At 43.8% G+C, this 13,393-nt stretch overlaps 1 protein-coding gene across 3 annotated transcripts in view; it reads left to right on the top strand.

Annotated features, from left to right (window-relative positions):
- RFX2 (regulatory factor X2) overlaps positions 1–13,393 on the top strand; it is a 163,724-nt gene that overhangs the window by 19,402 nt on the left and 130,929 nt on the right. The window lies entirely within an intron of this gene.

Consider the following 13,393-nt stretch of genomic DNA (forward strand, 5'->3'; position numbering starts at 1 on the left):
CTTCCTCACTTCTGGTTACATGCAGCTTTCATTAAACTAATAGTCCATGCTCTTAGTTATATTTTCCTCTCCTCCTTATTTATCGTTGTTCCAGAACATTATTTTCCAGAGTTACTGTCTGAGCCGCACTGCAGGGGCAACAACCATTAGTAAAGTACTTACAGCTCTAGACTACCCTAGAGGCTAAAATTTAAAGTCTGTTACCCGTGTCGACCATCACTGTGCCATAACCATGGCAAAGATTAAGTAGTCTCCTCATGCTTCATTGTACTCTTCGAGGTCTTATTTGAAGCGGCAGAATACCCAATGAGGACTGCTATCCAGCCAGCACTTTAGCGTTCACAAATGCCCTTCTTCCTTCAGAGCTAGATTTCCTTCTGATTCCTCCTGTTCATTAGTACTGCACAATATAATTTGGAAGGAGGGTGAAGAGGTTGCCCCTTACGTGGTAAAATGTGGAAGTGTGTGTCAGAGGGCATGTTGAGTACGTGTAACGTTTGGTGTTGTATATTTTGTAGTGTGATATCTGGAAGTGTTATTTTCACTAGTTCCTTTATCTCTTGGAACTTGCATCTCATATTCATTCTACTGCTGAGGGTTTTTCTGGTCAGAGGCTAGCTGCGCTGTGGGGTGTGGCATTGTTACGTTTCACCTGACCACAGTGATGTAAAGATGATGTTTGATGGCAGGTTGGTAGCCAGTGCTGGTGACAGTGATTCTCCATGGATGTGGGTGGGTCTTCACATATCACTTGTTTATCTGGTGTATGATGTAGGTTCCCACTGTAGCGTAGTACACAGTGATGGTGTTTGGTCTTGCAACCCTCCCACCCCCCTTTACATATGTCAACCGGTACATTATGTTTTACTTACTAGATTCTCATGGACCTCTTATGATCAGAATTGAAGTGTGATTCTAAGAAGTGAGGAAGGTTTTGTGAAGTCTTGGGTGGTGAACGATTCTGAGCTGTTCTAGTTTGGGTGCTGCATTTCAGTTTAAAGATCTACTGAAGCTAAAGCATACTAATTAATTAATTAATCTTTCCTCGTTCGGTTTCCAGTGACACTTGAGGAGTACCTTTCCCATTTGCCCTGCAAGCAGAGTTTCCTGCTCACATTTGTTCCCTTGTACATAAATCGCTAATGCACAATTTCAGGCTTTAGGTATCTTTTCTTTCTACATAAGTCCAGTTTGGCTGTGGTTGCCCATGGTATTCCTTGTTGGACTACTTGTCCTGCACACAGTATGAAACCGTGGAATCTGTTGTGAGCCTTACCAAGTCGTATTCTTTCTTTTTATCCTTGCTTTCTGTTTTTTTTTTTTCTAAATCCCAAGGAGCTCCATATATGTCTATCGTGTGGCCTTTTATGCAAATCTGGGATTCTATAACCTTGTCAATTTGTGACTGCCATTTTTCTTGCCACCTTATCCCCAAAATGCTCTACAAATAGGCAACCAAGTGGGCATATTATAAAGGAATCTAGAGAGCAAAAGGATCTACTATAATATTCAGCGAACCATCCAAGTGTGGGTGAGGTGGTTAAGCTAGAAAACAAGTCTTCAGTTTCTGTCTAGAACTGAAGCCGCCTACATTTGGATGCGCAATTCCAGGCATATAGTCATCAGCACAGTATGCGTAAAGGCACCTAGTAAATTTTCTTTGTGCTGAGTGCTGATCCACACACTTTGTGACTGAAAATTCTGCCATTGACGACAAACTTTTATCATTCTGTGGTCTTTGAAAAGGAGTGGCATTGACCTTGAGTTGAGTGTCTCTTACTCAGAAGGCTCGTTAATTTGCCAGTGCTTGCTCAATAGTTAGGAAGCGAACTGCTTGCACACAGGTTCAGCAACAGCTGATAGCTCCTCATAACCAGTTTACTCCTATAGGAGGAGGTAACCCTGCATCCTCCTGAATTAGTGACTTTTCAGAATATTCAGTTGTCTGATAACGGGGACAGAAATGGGAATAGCACATATTTGGTTTAATGAATGCTCTCTAACCAACACCCCCACCCCCGTAGCATTTTTAGGGGGTAATTCATTGTTAAATGCAGTGGTGAATGTTTTAAACCACAGCAGTGTACACCCATTGGTAAATGTGTTTGTGTGTAGTATCCTCATGGACAAGTCGCTGTAATGTTACGTGTGTCAAGTTCTCCCCTTTCCCCTCCATTCTCCTTCAGCTCTTGATGTTATTCGCCCTCAGAGGCAGCCAAGTTAACGAGCCCAAACGTAGAGAGGAATCGCAGTTGATGCGTAATGAACTTGTGTACGAAAACTGTCCTGGTTGCCTAGCAGCAGGCAAGAGGCAGAGCAAAGAGGAAAATCCAGCCCGTGTGTTTTTGGAGCTGTTTTAGGTGGGCTGCGCGGTGGACACGGACTTCGGAAAGCTTTTATTTCGAGGGGGTGCGATGGAGGAAGGGGACCTGTGAAAGGTGAAACAAGTTCATCATCTTAAAGAGACAGCCACCCTAATTTACGGCTCCAGTAAAATTGCAAAAGAGACCAGGCTACAGGCGTGGGCGTGGCTGTCAGGCCACTTGTCACGTGTCCACTCCTGGACGTTGATGGTCCTTCTCCTGTCAACTTCTGTGGTGGAGTATGTTGAAATTGGGGAACGTCGACCTGTTGAGAAATAAAACCATCATTCCTGGAGCAGCGCGGTTTAGACCTCAAACTACTGCCTGACCAGACCTCCTGTGGCACCCAAGCACTATGGTGAATGTCATTTTTGTATATAAAAACATTGCTTCAACAAAGACCTGACTATCTTTTTTCTTTATCATCTTAACTTTTGTCACTAAAAGAACTGCCCTACTCAGTCCCTATTAACATATTTACTTTGTTTGTCTAATTATTCTTCAACAGCTTCCCAGGTACCAGTGCCCTATCCTGGATCACTTTTCATGTCCATAACCTAACAAAAATCTCATGCATTTTGATTACATCTATCTATCTATAGAAGGCTTCAGGAAAACAAAGTCTTGGATCCCCAGCTTCCATCGGCTCCATTGATGGCAATATTGACTAAGGAAGTAAAACCCAATTGTGTCCTGGACATGTGGGTGGCACAGTTTTTTAAAAATTCTAAGTAATCTCCAATACCCTTGAGGACTGTTGTAGCCCCTAGCTATGTATTTTGTGGTGTATGTCAATATTTGGTTTGGTAGACTAGCCCAAAGCGGCTGCACCACAAGCAGTCTGTAAAAAAACATGTAACACTAGATGATGTACACCGCCTCCACCTCTCCTACTAGCTTCTAGGACCTTTTACTAGGTAATGGACCGGTTGTGTTGGTCTGCTGAAAGCTTGTCATCTGTGCTTCAGAGGCATAACAAAACTTGACGGAGCCCCCCACCCCCCCTTGCAAAGTACATCGAGGGCCCCAGAGCTCTCTGGCAGGGGCCTGGCACCCATGCACAGTTTACTGCTCTACTACTCAAGTGCTGTGCAGATAAGAAACTCTATGTAATTAAATACATAAAAAAAAACTAAATAAAAGTAAGCCAAAATGAAAAATATAGAAAAGTGCAATACACCACAATTATAAATTCAACATTAGCAGTGTTCATAGCAGCTATTTATTAAATGATCCACATCACAATTACTGAGATTCGTATACATAGCTCATAGTCCAAAGCAGAACTTTTATCGTAGTAAAAATCTCAACAGTATGAAATGTTAGTTCAGTGGTGACCAGATAACTCATTCTAGAGGCAAGGGGGTCGGGTCAGGAGCATTTTATGTGGCTTATATGCTAGACAACATTCTATAGAGAAGTGTATTAGTCACAGAGAGATGGTCATTGCCAAGAATCCAACCAATTTTTTTTTAGGCAACGCCTAGGTTGCAAAGTCAGCTTTTTAGTCATTGAAGTAAATTTGCTCCCAATTTGCAATTATTTACCTTGAAGAGGTTAAACTATGCCCCCATACAGTAGAGTGGTTTCGAGATCATCTCAAAGGGATTTCTTAATATTTGATTGACATATTTTCTTTTTTATAAAGTTATCAAAACGTCTTTTTGTTCAAAAACTCAACTGAACAATCTCCATTGTTTACAGTTGTTTTATATATCAAGGTTCATTTTTAACACACAAAGCAGTTGTTAAATTGTCTCTGTTTCAAAATGACTATATAGTTGCAGCCCATCAATTAAGTTAAAAATCAATATTTTCGTTATTGGTGGCACTGTTAGTACTAGAGATTCCTTTTTACTCTTGTAAACATTACCACAAGGCGTGGATTGACCCCACCACTTTGGCATATGGAAAAAAAAAAAAAAAGAATTGTGAGAAGGGCAACTCATGTTGTCCAGGGATCTCAATCTGCTCTCTTCGTTGCAGTCCTCTACAGTGAGAGTGTCTGCTGTAGCCCATATTCATAACACAGGCCATGAACAAACCCCTCCCCCCCCCCCCCGCCACCTGTGTTGGAAGCCCCACCAGTGGCTGGACTTGGGGCAAAGGGGGAATACTTGACCCGAGAGCTTAGCAAACTTCGCCAAACATCGCAGTGCGATCCACTGTAGTTTCGAGGGAGGTCCCCAAGTAGGTCGCTCCCCCAGCACAAGTGGTACCAGCCAGACATAGCCTGGGTACGTCCCAGAAAGCCCCAACTTCACTCAGTGGCAGCCCAAAAACTAGTGGATCAGCCATTGTATTTGTGCCACTATGTGATATAGCTTGAAATTAGGAACATCCAATTCACCTTCGTTTGTCGGACACTGGATGGTACATAGTAATGCCCTATGCCAGGCAAAATTGTCATCTTAATCAAGTTAACCCTCCCCAAAATTGTCAGGTGAAGGTGTGCCCATCTCTGCATTATCTTATTGCATTCTCCCATCAGGTTTTTTTTTTTTTTTTTTTTTTTTTATTCGTCTCTGCCAGGTGTTCAATGTCATGTATAATTGTGTTACCTAAATATCTAATTTCCTTCTTTCCTTGTGGCAAGTCTTTCTTCAGATTCCAAGACATTATTCCTGTCTTGTCAGCATTTACGCAATATCCTGATACTCTGCCGAAATTCTCTGCCACATGTAATAATGCCGGAAGAGCTGTCGATAGATTGTCAGTATATACTAAGAGATCCTCTGCATATAAGGCGTCATTTTTCACCCAGCCCTTACAACTAAAGGGGGAAATTATAGAGTTGTGCCTAATTTTCCTAGCCAGCGATTCTATATACAGGTTAAACAATATAGGAGACAGGGGACAGCCCTGCCTAGTGCCTCTTGTGATCTTGAAGGATTGTATAAGATTCCCATTCACTAATACTCTTGCCACTGGGGCCCTATAGATCTGTCCAATAGCCCTAAACAGGTTTCCCCGAAATTACAACGTCCCAAAATTGATTTTAAATAATTCCAATTAACTCGGTCAAAAGCCTTCATTGCATCCACAGCAATCACCACCACAGGGGCTTCAAAAGTAGTAGCCAAATCTATAGCCCCAATCAAATTAAAGATCAGTTCATGAAGAAATCTCCCTTTAGAGAATCCTTTCTGATCGGAATGTATCAGGCTGTTTTCTACCCCAGTTAATCTGTCCACTAATATTTTAGCATATAGTTTATAGTCACTATTCAACAATGATATTGGTCTATACGACTCACATTTTGTCAAATTTGTTTCTGGTTTTAAAATTAATGTGATAGTCGCCTCATTCCATGAAGCTGGTATAAGTGCTCCGCTATCGAAAATCCCACTAAACAGTTCTGACAAAACTTGTATAATTGATTCCCCCAACACCTTATATAGTTCAACCGGAATACCATCAGGACCAGAGGCTTTCCCTCCTCTGATTAATCTGTTTAGGAGTAACTGCTTCCCCTGTGTAGTGATGCTCAGAAGTATGTCCTGTCCTAACTAGCCACCTATCTCTTCTTCCCCCCCCCCCCGCCACCTCAAACTCTTCTGTATAAAGTTGGATAAAGAAATTTTGGAAAGCTAGCTCCATGGCCTTACTACTCATTACTCCTTGTCCCGGTCGATCTAGTTCAATTTCTTTAATATAGTTCTGTACTTGATACGCTTTACTCTACCATGCTAACAGCTTCCCCGTATTTTTGCTGAATTCAAAATGGGACAATTTACTTGCTTCCCACCTTTGTGATTCTTGCTTGTAACACCTCTTCAAACTGCTGCCTCAAATTATTTAAGTTGTTCATCAAAATCTCAGGTTCACCTTCTTCGAAGTTCCTTACCAACTGGTGCTTCTACCTTAACATTTCCTGTTCGAAGTGGCTTACTTCATTTTGAAATTGTTTATTTTTGTAACTAGCTACACTCATAATTTTCCCTCTTATTATTGCTTTAAATGTATCCCAAACTACAAATATCGGGGCTGATCCCACATTATCTTTAAAGAAATCCTGTCTCCTTACATAGTTGAGATACCTCATTGTCTAATAATGAGCGCTGGTGATTTTCTAACAGAATAGCTGCATGATCTGATAAATGAGCAGGTAGATATATTAGGTTATCCATAGATTCTCCTAACCTTATATCTACTAAAAAATAATCAATACGAGAACATGCCTATACTTTTTGTTGAAGAATGAGAAATCCAGTTTTACACCAACTCTCTGCCTCCATACATCACACAGACCAAATTCCTTCATCATCCCCCCCCCCCCCCCCCCCCCTGATATCGCTGGGACTTCGGTGTTCCTACAAATCTACACTTATCTGATCTATCTAATTTGTTGTCTAGAACTACATTAAAATCGCCCACCATTACAATTGGATCAGGGAAATCTGAGAGCTGGGAAAACATCCCTCTAAGTCAGAGGTCTTCAAGCTGGGGGGCGGGCTCCCCTAGGGGGGCCTCAAGTGATCACAGGGGGGGTGCGCCAGACTCTGGCCAAAAGAATCATTACACAGATAACAGGTCTTTGTTTTAAGCAGAAGCATGTTATTGCATCTTTAAAAAGGTAACATTACTTAACTGCAATGTTTAAATATGTCTATACATATTTAAACATTGCCATCTTTATACAATAATTGTGAAATTCTGAGGAGGGGGTCCAATGATTTTTATTTTTCAGATGGGGGGGCGGGGCATTAAAAAGTTTGGAGACCTCTGCTCTAAGTGATTCTATATCTTCACTATTTGGACCATAAAACCCTACCATTGTGTACATTGTTTGAAGTAGTAAAACCTTCACTGAGGAAAAATCATCTCTTCGCCATACATAGGGCTTGTTTTTCGCCTCCTAAGCTTACCAAAATTAAAAAGGAGAGGTAGTAGAATGCCCTAAATGTGGCTTGGTGAGTGCAACAGATGTTCATATGTTTTTGGAGTATCTGGGCATCCACTTGTTTTGGGAGGAAGTATGTATGACTCTCTCAGGAATATTAGGGCGAGAAATTGCAGTAACCCTCCCCTTGATTATATTTGGTCGATCACAAGAATTGGAATTAAGGTGTAGAGGGGGAAACAGAGGTAGGAAAAACCTGCTGTTCTATGCTCTTTTATTAGCTTATAGAGAAATTTGCAGGAAATGGATATCTGGATCGTCACCAACACATCTGGAGTAGCTTATTGCTCTTTTTCATATCTCAAAAATGGATTTGGTAGCAGGAGGCTCTGAGAAACTTGAAACCCAAGATATCTGAACCATTGAGGCTCCTACGGTATACCACTATGTCAGACCACATGTAGTGGAACTGTAATGTTCTCTCCAATCGGGAAGACACATGACTTCTCCCAAATAGTGCATAATCACACTGCCTCCCCGGCAGAATTGACACACACCCATAGTATCCCGGTGTGGGCATCTCTTAGAAAGAGGAGCACCAATGCACATTTCATTCCGGCTCCCTATTTAAGATTCATTGTGCTCAGGCCAATATTGAACCTATCTAATTAACACCACTGTCACATCATAGTGCTTGCGTTTTTTTTAATATTTTTTATATTTATTATGGGATGCATGGTACTACGAAGGGAGGGGAAGCCAAGAGGCAGCACGAAAGGAGATACGGTGTGTTGTGGGTGTTGCGGACAACTGGTCTGGTAGAAAGCTCACAGTTAATGGAGGGTGAGAGGAAAGGGCTGAGGGCAAACAGATGGATAGTTGAGGGTTGTCGTAGAGGAGCAATAGAGGATGCAAGTACATTTAGCGGGACGCTCAAAAAGACACTCCAATCGAGTGCTGTAAAACAAAGAAAAAAATAGTACCTAAAAAAATGAGCATGGAACGGATGCAAGTAATGCGTCTATGCTCCAAAGGAGGGACAAACATATAAAGGGGAAGGAAGCCAATGGCACTGACCACTAAGAAGTAGGCAAAATAGAATGACAATGATGCCAAAAATTGGTAAGCAATGAGCAACCTCTAAAGCGGTTCACACCAGCTTCCTCTGCTGCCAGTTCAGCCTAAGACCTCCGCAAACTCCCAGGGCCCAGGCTCACATGACCCAGTGCCCCGGGCACTGCAACAATTTTCCCACTCCTCCCTCTTGCCACATCCCGCCTCCAAGCACCCCGCCCTGTCCCTGAGACATATATAAGGAAGGCTACAGCACAGCCCTGGTGAGCAAGATTGCGCCATCTCCCCCTGCTGCCAGTTCAGCCTAAGACCTATGAAAGCCCCCAAGGCTAATGCTCACAGGACCCAGTGCCCTAGGGCACTGCAATGATTTTCCCACTCCTCCCTCTTGCAGCTTTCCCTCCTCCCATACTCCCCGCACCCCCACCCAAAGGCATTTCTATCTGTGCCCTGACCGCACCCAGCGCCAAGAACCCTGGCCCTTCACACTCCCGCAGATACTTTGCGGTGATCTCCTTGCACTGAACTCTGACGAAACAACAACTGCTGCCTCACGTCTCCTCACTCCACAGTGGGTCCTTTCACCTGCACCCACTGCTGGTTAACCCCCACCATCTGATCGACTACCACCACAGCAACTGGCTCCGCAACATCCCAGACAGCTGAATCTTTGCCTGAACAACTCAGCTGTCTCCTTTTCAATGCCAGATCCCTCTGCAAACATGCCACCGAAATCTGGGACACCATCGCCACTCTTGTCCCCGATGCCACCTTCTTCAGAGACATAGCTCACCCCTGTGTCTGCCCCAGGCATTGCCATCGCTACACCCTGCGGTTACAAGATAAAACACTGCAACTGCACTAACAGACACACAGGCGGCATCTCCAACATTAACAAAGAATCAATGGTCTGCACCAGCACAGATGACGACACCATGCAATTCATGGAACACATGAACTTCCAGCTGCACCCACAATAAAACCACCATCAAAGGCACCATTGCCTATAAACCCTCTGAACCAGCCTCAGCGACGCAGTTGTGGAATTCATCACCCCGCTCGCCTTAGAATTAGAACACTACCTGTTCCTAGCAGACCTGAACATCCACTTAAACAATCCCAGGTACACCAACTCCACCGACCTCCGTGAATGACTAAACAACACAGGCCTCAAGCAATTGGACAGACAGACCCCATCTTCATGTCCAGCAACAGAATCGGATACAGCTCAGAACTCACCTGGTCATACCACCCCATTGCATACACCATCAGCGTACCCCTCCCTTCCCCAACAACTTCTTCAAAACATCCAGGCGCAGTTGGACCCAGGTCACCCAGCACCACTGGAAAGACTCCCTCAAAATTGTCCAACCCATAGTCACCTTAGAATTGAAACAGGCAGACGAGAACTTCAACTCCTGGATCTCCACTGCTGCAGACCTAGTTGCACCCACCAAACTGACCAGAACGCACAAATCTAACAAACGAGCAAGCTGGTTCACACCATATCCCAGCAACACTAAACTCTGATGCAAACAACTGGAAAGAAAGTGGCCAACCAATAATAGCAACATGGACTGAATCACCTTCAAGCCAGCACTGAACAACTACCACTCCCAGCTAAAAGCCACAAAGAAGGAAGCCCTGAAACACCGGATCAAGACTAGTACCAACCAAACTAAGGAAGTTCACCTTCCCAGCAGCCACCAAAAATGTAATCCCCACTCACAAAAACTCTGACACCCTTGCCAACCACTTCCAAAACAAGATAGCAAACATCTACAAAAACCTCGATTCCCCAAACCATCGATCTCTGCTGCATCCTTTCCACCACACCAGCCGTTCATCCGCTCACCGCATGGGAACGACTCAGTACAGAGAACACAACAAAGCTGACGAACACCATCCTCTCTAGCACACCAACTGATTCCTGCCCCCAGCGATGGTTCAACCTCAGAAGAGATGAGATCAGTCACCAGCTTACCACCATTTTCAATACCTCCATCGTCGCAGCCACCTATCCGGAGGTCTGGAAACACACGTATGTCAGACCTCTCCTCAAGACACCCTCTGCAGACCAATGGCAAACTCCAAAACTACTGTCCCATCACCTTCCTCTTGATTCCCACTAAAGTCCTAGAGAAGGCCATCAACCTACAACTCATAGAACACCTGGAGAGAAACAATCTACTGCACCCCTCACAATCCGGTTTCAGAGTAAACCACAGCACCAAGACAGCTCTTATTGCTGCAACCGACAACATCCACACCCTACTCAACCGAGAATCAGCCGCACTAATCTTAATCGACCTCTCCGCAGCCTTTGACACTGTCCCTCACTGCACTCATCAACCGGCTGCGACAGACATGAATCACCGGCGACGTGTTGACATGAATCACCTCCTTTGTCTCGAGACACACCCAGAGAATCCGCCTCTCGCCCTTCACTTCTCAACCCAAACCCACCAACTGCAGTGTTCTGCAAGACTCCTACCTCAGTTCTACCCTCTTCAGTATCTACACGACACCCTCACAGACATCATTAGGAAGCACAACCTCAACATAGTCTCCTATGCCACTGACACCTAGTTCATCCTCTCGCTCTCAGCGGACCCCGCCCTGACAGAGACCAAATTACACAATTGCATGAAGAACGTCTCAGCCTGGATGATGAACAACTTCCTGAAGCGTAACATGGTTAAAACTGAAGTACTGATATTCAGCAGACACACTTCGTCTGAAACGACTACTGGTGGCCAGCAGAGCTAGTACCCACCCCGCCTCCCAAAGACTGTGTCCGCAACCTGTGCATCCTCCTGGACAGAAAACTCTTCATGAAACGCCAGGTCAACGCGGTCAAACCCCCTTACCCCCCCCACAAAAAAAAAAAAGAACTTCTGCTACTTTCACCAAGCCCTTGCCCAGGGACCTTGCATCCGATGCTGCCGCACAGGGAGTTGAGCCAAGTCCTGAAACAACCTCTGCACCGCTCCCTAGCTGACCCTCTTCAGAAAATGACTCAAAACCTGGCTCTTGGACCAACACAGCAGCACAGTACCTGGAGAACCTGCAAAGGTGTGATCAGCAGTGTTCTATAAATACATCTGATAGATTGATTGGCCCACTGGTTAAAAAAACACACTAAAGTTTTGAAGACAGATCGCATATACTATCTGGTACCTTGTAGTCTAGTGGAGACCTAAAAATAATGAATTTTTAGAGAAAGGTAAAATGGGTTGATGTAAATGTGTAGTATGATGAAAGCAAAAGAAATAGTGTATAAAAAAACAACTCTATATTGTGCTGCCTAGACCTGTTTTTAACACCTATTGTATTCTGGTTTCTTTTATCAATTCTTTATCGCAACAGGTTGCAGTACTCCACAATGTAAAACATCTTGTGTTTCAGATGCTCCTACATTAAAAATGTTTTTTTAGAACGCGCTCATCTCGGGTTGTGAATTGTTTTTACTCCACGATCTATGTGATATTTTCCTTCCTATGTATCACTAACCATCCACTGATCGTCCCTGCCTCTCTATTACACACGCCGCTGTCACCCATCACAGCCTCCCGTTCGTCACTACTCTGCGCTACTTGATAGACTTGAAAAGCTTGAACCGGGTCATCTTTTTGCCATCCTACGCCCTAAAGCCTACAAAATATTGTCAGCCGTTGGTCCTGGAGCGTCTTCTGATGTTGTTACCTTGGAAACCCTTCTTTCTTATTAGTCGAGACAATTGTTAGGCAATGCTGTCTTGTTTGTCGATATGATAGTCTTTGCTGTTCCCAACGCAAATGCCATGTGTAAAATCAGTGTGTAATCCTTTTTTTTTTTTTTGTGTAGGTACCAAAAATATTTTGCTAAGGTTCCGTGGAATTAAGTAATGCTGTTCCGTTTTCTGCACAGTTACACATTTGTCACTAATCCACCCTTTGCTGCATATATCTGTCCAATTTTTTTTTTAGTGCGACCTGTCAATTACTACAAAAAAAGTGTTGCTCATTTGCAGACTCCTTGCAGAGGTAACCTGGTCACCTTTCAGCTGCTGATTGCTGAATTCCAGTATTAAACTGGTACTCATGAGGTGAAACTTTTCTCCAAATAGTGTTAAAATGTGATAAAACAACGAAATAATGCTGCTTGAACGTGCTCCGTAAATTGCATTTTCTTACTACAAAATGTCATCCTCCTACCGCATAATTCCTGTGGCCCTGCCTTGTACTGCTCGGCAGTAACCAGTTGAAGGTTTGGTGATGAGAACCTCGGTGCCCGTTCACCCGGCAGGTCCTCGTCAAGCCGTTCTTGACCATGGAGCAGCTCAGATTGGCAGTTTTGTAGTTGAGAAAGAACATCCCACATAAAACCAGACTATATGCCCTCTTCTCTCTACTCCCTCCATATCCGGTCACAGCTGAAATATAATCTTTCCTGGGAACGTCTCATCTGCCATTGATCTCAGACTATTTAGTATTGTATATTTTTTTATTGAACTCTTGTTACATTTTTGAAAGCTCCGAAATCCTTTCTGTATTTTGCAGATGCTTAGCTGCTACATTAGCGCCTAGTTGCCTTATCGGTGCTTAGCGCTTTGTACATTATAGTGAATCTCACCCGCCGTGCTTAGAAGCAGTGTAAGCACTATACAAGATACTCAGCATTCAACAAGTGGTGTCTGGCGCTTATTAACATTGTTTACCTGTGCAGATTGTGGACTTGAATCGCTACTAATCACACCGGTATAGTTGTGTCTGCCGTGGAAGACTGGGAATGTGACTTGCACAATGGTTTGTTGCATAGCAGTCCGAAAGGAGCACTCACTGATTGTAAATAAGCGAGGTTCAAGAGTGACTGGCACATGTATTAACATGCTAAAGCCGCGCTGCCTTTTTTCTTCGTATTTCAGAGCAAATCCGATAAACCTGTTTGTGTTGCTATAGAACCCACTGATTTGTCCATTCTCGTTTGGCTTCTGAAAATAATAGATTACATATTTTAGTGTTTTTTAGGTCTGGTTAATGTGAGCTGGGGGGAGAGCGCAGGGATGGATTGGGGGATGCCATTGTTTGGTTTGGGAAGTGTTCTGTTGGTTGCTCGGCAACCTGCTCTTGGA

This window comes from Pleurodeles waltl, chromosome 12 (genome assembly GCF_031143425.1).
Source record: "Pleurodeles waltl isolate 20211129_DDA chromosome 12, aPleWal1.hap1.20221129, whole genome shotgun sequence".
Classification (NCBI taxonomy): domain Eukaryota; kingdom Metazoa; phylum Chordata; class Amphibia; order Caudata; family Salamandridae; genus Pleurodeles; species Pleurodeles waltl.